At 44.6% G+C, this 11,770-nt stretch overlaps 1 protein-coding gene across 1 annotated transcript in view; it reads right to left on the reverse strand.

Moving 5' to 3' along the window:
• Nucleotides 1-10,502, reverse strand: part of STK38L (serine/threonine kinase 38 like) — a 60,313-nt gene extending 49,811 nt beyond the window's left edge. The window contains exon 1 of the mRNA XM_077826129.1: nucleotides 10,371-10,502. The gene's annotated coding sequence lies outside the window, so the exon portion shown is untranslated. The remainder of the gene's footprint in view (nucleotides 1-10,370) is intronic.
• Between the last annotated feature and the right edge of the window lie 1,268 nt (nucleotides 10,503-11,770).

An 11,770-nucleotide genomic window follows, 5' to 3' on the forward strand; every position in this document is an offset into this window, starting at 1 on the left:
ACCTGGAGTATTGCGTCCAGTTTTGGGTCCCCCACTACAGAAGGGATGTGGACAAATTGGAGAGATTCCAATGGAGGACAACAAAAATTATTAGGGAGCTGGGGCACATGACTTATGAGGAGAGGCTGAGGGAACTCGGGTTATTTAGTCTGCAGAAGAGAAGAGTGAGGGGGGGTTGATAGCAGCCTTCAATTATCTGAAGCGGGGTTCCAAAGATGATGGAGCTCAGATGTTCTCAGTGGTGGCAGATGACAGAACAAGAAGCAATGGTCTCAAGTTGCAGTGGGGGAGGTCTAGGTCGGATATTAGGAAACACTATTTCACTAGGAGGGTGGTGAAGCACTGGAATGGGTTACCTAGGGAGGTGGTGGAATCTCCTCTTTTAGAGGTTTTTAAGGCCCGGCTTGACAAAGCCTTGGCTGCGATGATTTAGTCGGTACTGGTCCTGCTTTGAGCAGGGGATTGGACTAGATGACCTCCTGAGGTATCTTCCAATCCTAATATTCTATGAAGATATTATAATCCTAAATTGGACAGCTCCATCCTTCTGTATATATTCACACAAGTTTTTGCAAAATTTAAGTAAAAATTTTAATCCCATTAATTTTGTTTTCCTATACAGTGGTTATTACATAAGAACATCCATAGAGGGTCAGACCAATGTCCAATCTAGCCCAATATTCGGTCTTCTGACAGCGGCCAATGCCAGAACCTTCAGATGGAACGAAGAGAACGGGGCAGTTTTGAGTGATCTACCCCATCATCCAGTCCCAGTTTCTCACAGTTGGAGGTTTACGGACACCTGAAGAATAGTACTGCATCCTTCACCGAACTCACTAACAGCCATTGATGGATCTATGCTCCCTGAATTTATCTAATTTTTTTTGACGCAGTTTATACTTTTGGCCTTCACAACTTCCTCTGGCAATGAGCTCCGCAGGTTGGCTGAGTTGTGTGAAGAAGCACTTCCTTATGTTTGTTTTAAACCTGTGCCTTGGGGGACCCCTAGTTCTTGTGTTATGTAAACGAACAAGCGACACTTCCCTGTTCACCTTCTCCATACCAGTCTTGAGACCTCTGTCATATCCCTCCTTAATCATCATTTGTATAAGCTGAACAGTCCCAGTCTTTTTAATCTCTCCTCGTAGGGAAGCTGTTCCATACCCCTCATCATTTTTGTTGCCCTTCTCTGTGCCTTTTCCAATTCTAATCTATACTTTTTGAGATGGGGTGACCAGAACTACATGCCGTATTCAAGGTGTGGGTGTACCATGGATTTATATAGCAGCATGATGATATTTTCTGTTTTATTATCTATCCCTTTCCTAATGGGTCTTAACATCCCGTTAGCTTTTTTTTTTTTTTTGGTAAATGAATATTTTCAGAAAGCGATCCATGATGATTCCAAGATCCCACTCTTGAACAGTAACAGCTAATTTAGACACTATCATTTTGTATGTATAGTTCGGATTTTTTTATTCCCTAATGTGCATTACTTTGCACTTATCACTGAATAAGCCACATCACTTCAAATCTTTGCCCAGTCCTGCATTCCTTGCACACCTGGAGCTCCAAATGATGTCCGAGTGTTCCTTCCTGTGCAAGGAATGCACGATCAGGCCCCTTATTGTGCATAATTAGCTGTAATTAGAGCTGACTGTAAAGTAGTCAGTAGGTGCAACAAAAAGCTTTAATTTTTTTAAAGAATTTGTGGAAAATTTTTTCAACTTCATTGATCTGTCAATAAAAAAAGACCTCCCGAAAAATCAAAAATGTTCAATTCTTTTCCTCTGTCTTTTTTCAGTAACAAAAGGGAAATAAGAAAAAGGGGGGAACGGGGAGAAAAACTGGAGAAGCCAAGATCCTATTTCCTGCACCTCTGAAAACAATTTTAAAAAATCCTGACTATTTTGTGGGGTGAGGTGGGGGAGGTTCCTCTCTGCACCCCAGTCAAAAAACTGCAAAAGGTTTCATTTTTAAAAACAGTTGTCATTTTAAAAAGTTTTAAACAAAAAAGAAATCAGATGTTTCCACTACAATGCTTTTTTTCTTTTTTTTGGCATCAAACATTTCTATTAAGGCACATGTTTTGTCTTTTTAAATCCTTGCTCTCCTACCAGCATAATGTAGAAGAGATATCGTCCAGGTTTAAAGTTTATATAAAGAAAAAAGAGACGGGGGTGTGTGTGTGTGTGTGGAGGGGCTGGAGATGCTGCAGCTGGTGGCTCTTACCCTGCACCGGGCTCAGCTGCTAGTCCCAGCTGGGGAGGAGAACAACAGGACTTCCTCTTCCCCTGCAAGTAGTCGTTGTGGCCAGGTCAGACCCACCCTCAGAAAACTCCCTGGCTGCAGGAAGCTCCGCACCCCCCACCCTTTCCTGCACCCATTGCTCTTTAGTCACAAGGGAGGGGATCACTTTACGAGGAGATGCTCCCCAAGCCACCCAACTCCCCTGCATCCAGAGCGCCCCGTATCCAGAGCCCTCTGCACCTTAAACCCCACTCCACCAAGCCACACCCCCTATATATGGAGCCTCCTGCACCCAGACCCCCCTCCGAGCCCCTCCCCACTGCATCCAGACCCTATGCCCAGTCCACCCCCTGCTGAACCCCCTGCACTCACCCCCCCAACAAATCCTACCCCCCCACACACCTGGACCACACTGATGAGCCCCCCGAATACAGACCCCCACCCCACTGAACTCTAATCAGCTGCATATGTACCTCCCTCACCAAGCCCCACTCCCCCAACACCCAGACATCCCCCACTGAACTCCCTACACCCAGACCTGCCTCTGCTGAGCCCTAGCCACCTTCACCTGGATTCCCCTGCACCGAGAAACCCCCAAATAGCCTCTGTGCATCCAGATCCCCCCTGACCCAGACTGCCCTACACAGAGACCTCTCATCCCACACCTGGATCCCCCCCCACTCTAAGCCCCTCCACACTTGGATCTTGCCGGGCTGAGCCTACTTGTCCCCTACCTGGATTGGACAAGAGATTCCGCCTCTCTTGCTTACTGACTTGGTGCACCTGGCATGGGGGGGCAGAGTCCCAGGGTACTTCTGGAGCAGGCCTGGCCATTGTGCTGTGCCAAGGTTGGGTGCAGCCCTATTGCCGAATCTGTTTGGGGGGGGGGGGCAGGAGGGCGGCTCCAGGGTGATCTCCCATCTCTGTGCAGCCAGCGGCCTGTGCTCCCCACTGCCATGTTTAAGCCCCCACTTTCATTTATTGACAAATAAAATTTGCAGAATTTTAAAATATTGTGCGCAGAATTCTTTTTTCCACAGAATTTTTAATTATTTGGCGCAGAATTCCCACAGGAGTATTAACTTAATGATAGTTGTAATATTGCAGTTCAGATGGAGAATACAAGAAATGGGTTACATTTAACTGCAATACTGTCCATTTCTTCTAAGCAGGGACCACTCTAATGTCAGAACTACTGTAAATTCATGTTTTACTTCTTCCTAACAAGGTCTCCCTAACTTTTCATTATTAATTCAAATATATTTGCAGTAGTGTCCACTAGGAACTGTACAGACACATCAGGATGGTCTCCGTCCAAGGAGATCACAAATTTTATTAATCTTAGTATCACTATTTTACTTCAAGTTTGCCCAATTACTATTCTTAATGATCCAGAATATAATAATCTACGAAGAAACTGCTGGTGGTGTTTTGAACTGTTTGTAATGGGGGAAGACACATGTTGGGTTGTTTTCCAAATTACCCTGTAACTGAGAAACAGTCTCACAACATCCAAACTTTCTATACAGCCATATCTGTTGAGTTGACATGCTCACATAGGAAGTGTTGCAGAAATTCATATTACTATTCTTATATTCTAAAGGAAGTCTCCTTTCCCATCAGCTGAAGCACCTGAATATCTTCTGAGGCAGGAGAGGGAGAATACCACACAAAATTAATGGTATACAGCAGACCTTCATTAAGCCAAATACTTTATAACAAGTTTGCATAGAAAATTAGTCTATCCCATTGCTCAAGAAAGATTTGAGAGCAGAAGTCTTAGTGAGATCACATACTATTAAGACTTACTGATCATTGTACAAATAAGGAATTTACAATGGTTCTTCATTGCTGGGAGGCAACCATGCCTAATGGTTAGAACATAAAAGACCACAAGACTTTACCTTAAATGACACTTAAAACGAGTTCTAAACGACAACTGTTTGCCTTTTATATATATATATACACACACACACACACACACACACACCTGAATGTATGAGAGATTCCCTCCCCTTCCCACAGCACACATTTTAAAGCAGGCTTGCTCTGGCTTTTTTTATAAAGATGTAGTAGAAACCAAGAGCCATACTGTGAAGAATTTCAAGTGGTGAAAGGAACAAATTATTTTAAATAGCAAAGGCGAAGCTTAATTTAGCAAGTTTCTTTAGACACAAGAAAACTTTCGATTTACAGAAGTGAAATACAACAGGTCAGTCATGAGGAACGCTGTGCCAGCTGTTCAATCAGAATGTTTTACCACCACAGCTGGGCAACCAAGACAGTGCAAAGAAAACCTAGTGATAAAAGTGTATGTGCAGGATGTTGCAAAAGGGTGACGCTAGTGATGAAAATTCCTTCTTCCTTCCCCTGTTAACTTCTCTTAACAGTGTGAACACAGCTAAACACACACTGCTTTCTAGGACATGTAGCTGCTGTAAGTCCTGAGATAAAAAACACCAGCCCTAGGAAATAATTCATTCAGAGTGTATTTGCTACACAAACATCTGCAAACTAAGAGTCACAACTGCACTAAATAGTAACTTGGGTTAACAGTTGGCCATTACATGTCTTAGTAACAGCAAACTCTTTCATTGGTGTCCGATTGCTCGGTATCCACTAGAAAAGCTCATTGTCATCTTTTAAAAATCCCTGACTTTTCAGTGAAAGTTTCCTGTGCTGCGTAAATTACATTTTCAGCACAGAACTACCACTCACCCACAGACTTTGTTCTGACTCGTCTGCAACTATGGCTGGTAAAAATGTTCGTACGTTATACTAAATCACCACCTTCTGATTGTGTTCGCTTATTCTCCACTCCTGCTTTGCCAAAGCTCTAAGTAACACCAAGCACAAGTTGTAGAGCCGAGCAGTGCATCATGCTGGCCTTTAACCTCAAGAAATGGCGACCGCCTCCAAATGCACCGTTGGTTTGATTTTATCCAAAGAGCTATGAATGAAAGCAGTCTATGTTACTACCACACTACATGCTAAAACTAATTACATTTTTAGGTGGAACAGACAATCCTTTCACTATTACACTGATGTTTGGCTCAGGTTGCAGTAACGCCCTGATCACGCTCCAGTGAGCGGAACAGGCTGGGACTAGGTTTCACAACTGTTCATGTTTAAGAAAACATTACTTTGTGAGGTGGGCCTCTTTCTCCCACCCCAATCATATAAATCTCAAGAGGGAGGTTTCGACTTGGGATCCACCACTTCTACCTGGCTAGTGTGGCTGGGGCATTTCCTCCTTCCAATACCCTCCTGCCTTGCCTTGGCGAGAGAGTCTAGTGGGTAGAATTCTTAAATCTGATGGTTCCTCCTGTCTTCTCTCCTTTGGGGGAAAGTTCAGTGCTGGTTGCGCGATTCCCTTTAAGGAATGTCCCTGGTTGACTCAGGCAAGAACCAGACTTGCTAGGAGTCAATAGGCACACTTGTGCCTTCCCCTGACATCATCTCCAAGCGCCTAAATGCCATACATGGCAACCAGGGCAGGTGGAGTCCCAGAGTCACCCTGGGAAAATTATAGGGGAGCTGTGTGGCCAGGTAAGCAGTATGTGGCCAGCCTGTGGAAAGCCCATCCCTCCTGTAACCTTTCTGCAGGCTCAGATATGCAGAAGTAACTGTGGTAATAAGGGGGCCCTTTCACAGCCGTGTAAGCACTTGCCCACCACAGGGTGGTGTGGTAAGGCTGAGTGAGTTAGTGATGCTAACGTGCTTCGAGGATGAAAGTGCGAGGTAGCAGTAGTATTATAGTAGTGTTACCTGCTGATTGACTCAGACCCTTAGCAACAACATTAAGTTGAGCTCCATTAATTTTCTAAAAATCAGATGTTAATTCAGACGCAGAGCTGCCAGATAACACGAACTAAAGAGTGAAACCTGCGGGAAAGATCAGCCTCATTAAGCAATCCTTCAAAATCACTGGGCTCAATTACCTCCATGAGTTGCATCAGCAGAACCCAAGCTTTGCACTCCTGGCAACAGAAAGTCCACTCAGATGTAACAGCAAAGGCTTCCATCTGTAACCTCTTCTCCTCTGGTAGGGGCCCAGAATTAGCTCACATAGTTCCTGAATTGGCTGGGTGTCTACCAGCGATTCAGCACATCTCCTGGACAGCTGCCATCTGCTGGGTTACTACAGAATCCCAGATGGAATTTAAAGCCTGAGCATCCCATTGGGTGAAACGTCCTCCCTCACCCTCTGTTGCAGCTGCCTCTAAAGGGGATGTGGGTAGGTGCTGCAATTTGCAATTATGGGAGTGAATCTGGCCCATTTAAGTACACTTCTCCTCCACCTTTGTTAGCAGGCCTTCTTCTTTAAGCAACTGATATTTGCTGGTCCCTTGAAATCTCACTTAAAGCAGTTTCATTGTAATCATTTGAAACATGGAGTTCAACATTTTTAAAAAAAATCTATTTTTTTCTATAATAGCTTATTTATTAGATTTGAAACTCTGTGGTTTGAATTTACAAGAAGGATATATTTCCCCACAAATTAAGCAGTACCTGTATTAGCTTAAGCATCATTCCACTGCAAAGGCTCAGAAAAAGTTGTCAAGCAAACATTTTATTGTCTGACCACATCTCTCTAATGGGCAGTTTCAGATATTTTAAAACAAGGTTTGATATGGCACGATAGGAAACGATCCAAGTTCATGCATAAAATACAACATTAAATACCACAGTCACTAATTTTAATGCTTCCTGAATTGATCAAAATATTTGTAAGAGGTACACTAACAGCTCAGTTTACTTCTCTATCCTTTGTTTTTCTGTTATTCTTGGAGAAAAGTGTTCTTTTGGAGAGAAGTATGCAGGAGCACTGGGACTGCCAAAAGTTACTCTTTCAAGCTACAGAGACATCATATTTGTCACATCAGATCAAAGCATCTAATCTTAAGCAATATCCAGAATTCAGTGCTTCAATGGAAGACAAACACCCCCCTCCTCAAATATACACCTTGTCAAGTGTACTGCGCTATATACAGCAGTAGGAACTGATTCTTCCCAGAACTTCAACTGATGCCCTGAACCATGAGATTTGATTACGGTCACTGTTATTTTAAGTTGCATAGCTAAGATGGTTACTGATGATGATGCAGTTATCCAGCCCTTTTAAAAATCCTGCCACAGTGCATCTTAAAGAATTAAACTTCAGTTATTTGTTATTTACCAACTCCATATTTTATACTACTGTAACACAATTACTTTTGATGGCAGGTTTTTCTAAATGTAGCTGTACATTAAATGAGTAAGGAATGAGAGACGATTAAGTGATTTTGTGTACAATAATAGTATGTTTGATTATGTCAACTATCATTACCCTACGATACACAAAGCCTCTTCTGGGGGAATAAAACCGAACAATTTACCATATCATTACAGCTTACTCTTTATGTTGATGAATACTGTATTTAACAGGCTTATCAGACATCTGTCATCATACAATTTCAGAAGTTTATCAACCAGCTTCACATTTAAATAATCTCCCTAAATTTGAGAGGGAATAAAGCATGGTCATTAACAAAATAAATATGGACAGAATAAAAAGTTAGGGACAATTTAAAAAAAAAACAAACAACCAATCAAATGGGCCCAATCCACCTTGCTGGATAAAACCCATTGGGTTAGACGGTTCATACCCAATTCATGTGTGTGAGAAGTCACACCCCTGCAGTTCACCCTTAACTCCAGTGGGCACAGGATCAGACCTTCAGTGATCATCAGTGTAAGGGTAGCACAAGGCCAAGATGGATGATGTTATCAAGGTCCAGACTGCATACCCTGCTTAGATCACGCTATCCCTATTGTATACTTAAACACAGGGGCATGATCCAAAAGTATTCAAAGTCAATAGGAGTTTTCCCATTGACCTCCGTTTTCTTTGCAACAGGCCTCAAAGTGAGAAATATGAGAATACCTATGTGCCATAAATATTTGCTTCCCATATCAACTAAATTCACATTAACTACTTTTCCTTGAAATAAAAATGTCATTGAAGGTTTGCTTTTAGTGATTTTTGTTTTTAAATCTAACAAGTAATAATATTTAAAATGAACCCACATATAGCACAAAACACAAGATAAAACTATATCCATTATATATGCTACAATAACATGTTTCCCAGGGTTAAATATTTTGGCCAACATTCACCACTAAGAAAGATAATGAAATGTAAGATGTTTAAGTATTTCAGTTACTACTCTAAATAAAAACAAAACGGATACTGTTTCACCTATTGTACTTCTGGGGTGGAGAGAATGAAATAGTTTAAGATTTCTGCCTGTTCTGAGGCACACATCATAGAGTATGCACAGCAAAACATAGAGATGTTTTTAGTGTTATATACACTCCCAAACAAGATTTATCCACAGCCTGGGAATTTGCAAAACTGCAGTCAACACTGAAACAGGGTATTTAAAACAAAAGACAAACAAACAAACCAACCACATCAATACTTTACAAACAAGATGACCCACTCATTAGTAAGGAACAAAGGAAGAAAATAATCAAAGCTCAGTACATCCCACCAACAATCTGAGAATGAAGAAATTGTATCTCTGGTGAAAGAAAGACAGACAGACAGACAGACCTAAATAGTAATACACCCAGAGGCTAAACCTGTTTAAAGACTTATTTATTCCCACTGGAGATTTTATCACAGAGATATCGGCATGTAATGCCAATGGAAAGTGACTTCTTGGTGAGTATCTGAAATATACTGTTCTAACCCAAAGGTTGATTTGTTTTGGGGTTTTTTTAAAACATCAGATGTACAGCATACACAAGACTCTCCTACTCCTGTCTGCATTTTCACTTTTATCCCAATCACTGCCACTGTAGTTCAGTTAAAAATATAAACCAAGCAAAAGGCTGAGCTGGCAAGCTACGGGCCTGATCCAAAACCCACTGAAGGCCACAGAAATGTTCCCACTGACTTCAGTGGGTTTTGGATCAGGCCATATGAGCCAGGTTTTCTTTTTTCGAACGGTGTATACGTGTAGAGATTAAACTGGCACATATTTAAAACAGGACAGAACACTCCTAAACCAGACTGTGTAATCGACTGCCTCCACACCCCACAGGATCTCATACCTGCCAGACACACCTGAGCCTATTTATTGACTTTTACTGTTTATAGTACTTTATCTAGTCACAGATCTGACTGTGTTCATCTCCCATCCCAAAGAGGTCATACCTGCAAAACTACTGTACAGATCTGTGTTCATCTCTCACTATGCTCACTCCAAAGAGCCTGCCCAGTGATAGGCACCCATGAAACACAGATCTTCCCCGTCTCCTAAAGTCTAAGACACACACTACCCCTCAGCCTTTTGGGGAGCATATCTCAACCATCTGGATGAATTTGAAAGGCAGGTTTTTAAAGCCTTTCACACCGATGAAAAAGGGGGTTCTGCTGTGTATGTGAGTCGCACTCATTTAAAAACTGCACCTCAGTTGCAGCCCTGGGGTCTCTACCTAGTCCAGGCTTTGAAGCTGCGGGGGGGGGTGGGGGGGGGGGGAAGAGAACGTGAAGAATAAACCTGCCAAGTTAGAAACTGAAAACGTGACATGGGAGAACCCCTTATTGGGAATTGTAACCATCTCTCACTCTCCCCCTGGTGGTGATGAATTTTGAGGTGGCAGATTTGGTAAGAGATTTGAAATCTCCCTTGCCACCTTTTTAGAAATCTCAGCTCATTCAATTTATCCCTCACTCACAACACAGCCTGATACACACACACACACACACACACACTGTGTCCAAGGGGGAGAAAGGAGCGGAGCCAGGCCATTGTCCTTATCTCTCGGAACAAGTACGGATTCCTCTATTACTCTCGCCCTTCCTTAGCGTCTCTCTCCAGCAGCCCCACACAGCTAATACTACCCTCCCTGAGCCTGAAGGGCTATGGCTGCGATTGCTGCCTCACGGTGGTGGGGAAGGTGTGTGTGTGTGGGGGGGAGATCCCCAGTTGCCAATGACAGGATCTCTCTCTCTCTCTGCACCAAAGACAGAGGCTCCTTCCCCGCCTCCCACCTGCAGCAGCAGCAGCAGAGGCAGTCGGCGGACGGGCACAGCTCTGCCCGCAGCCGGGGCTGCCTGCAGCACTCACCTCCCTGCGCCGGGCTGCCGGCTCCTGCGTCCCCCCACTGCCGGCTGCAGCCTCGCTCTGCGCGATCCCTTCCCCCGCCTGGGCCGCTCGTGCGAGCAGGGGGAGGGCGGCAGCGGCAGCGGCAGGAGGGACCTAATCGGAGGGCTGTTTACTAGCCCGCTCTCGCGAGAGCTCAGGGCACCAGCCGGGAGGGGAGCGATGGGCTGGGGGGGAGGCGTGTGTGTGTGTGTGGGGGGGGGGGGGCTGTGACAGCTCCTTTCAGGCTGGAGGCCCCCGTGTGCCCCCAGCGCCCCTCCGCAGGCAGCGGGGCCAGCTGCTGCCCGCCTCCACGGCGCTCCTCCCCGCCACCGCCCCGGCCCCGCGCCTGGAAGCGGGGGCCGGCTACAAAGCGCCCCCAGCGCTCGGCCACGCAGCGTCCGCAGGACAGTGCCCGGGGGCGGGTCGCGGGTCTCCGGTCGGACAAAGTAGCGCCCCGCGGCAGCCCCGCTGAAAGTCACTGTGCGCCAGCCAGCGCCTCCGCTGGGGTCATTCAGCCTGGCGCTCCCTTGCCCTCCACGGGGCCACGCCGGTTTACACGCGCTGAGCAGCGTCCCCCACCCCCCACTCCTTTTAAACTCACCCCCCCCCAGCCTTGTAGTAGCCGCTCTTCTCCGTGGGGCAATTAGGGGGGCATCACGGGCTGGCAAAGGTAGAGAGATCTCAACCTTGGGAGGGAGGTGTCAATAGTGGGGTTCTTTAATTAACATTATGCACACATTACACAATTGTACATTTTTTTAGTGGACCAAATTGTGTGGGGGCGTACAAGCCCTTTAAGTTCATTGGGGTCCTGTACACATTAGTGCTCATGGATGAGGATGTATTTAAGTGGCCCACTGAAAGTGTCAACTGTGTTCGTTTATTTTTATCTCATTGTTATTAATGTAGCCAGAGCAATGTGCTAGGCATACTACAAGGTATTTTTCCTGCCCCATAGATTCTACAGTTCAAGCTGATGTGCATGGACAGAGCCATGTATTCAATCATCAGGCGGTCTCTGCCTAGACACAGGGTCCATCTGTGTGAATCAACATTCAGAAATGTTGTATTTGGTCCATCTGACATGATAAAAGCCTGAAAAAAAAAAATCATTGCTTTTTGATCTGGATATGTTTCTGGAGAGGACTGGAAATGGAGAAGCTGCGCTTTCTGATTTTCAGCAGAGAATGACACCACTCTATCTAGTTGTGGTAGATGAGTAGATATAAAATTTCAGAATTAGCAAGGGAGAAAAATGCTCTCTCTTCAAAAATAAGCAAATACAAAATAGAAGGCTAGTAGATCTGGAGTAGCAGTACTTTCCCAGAGCAGTCCGCTGGGGGCAAAAGTCTTTTTACATCTCTACAAATGATGACAAGAAA

This window comes from Eretmochelys imbricata, chromosome 1, assembly GCF_965152235.1.
Source record: "Eretmochelys imbricata isolate rEreImb1 chromosome 1, rEreImb1.hap1, whole genome shotgun sequence".
Classification (NCBI taxonomy): domain Eukaryota; kingdom Metazoa; phylum Chordata; order Testudines; family Cheloniidae; genus Eretmochelys; species Eretmochelys imbricata.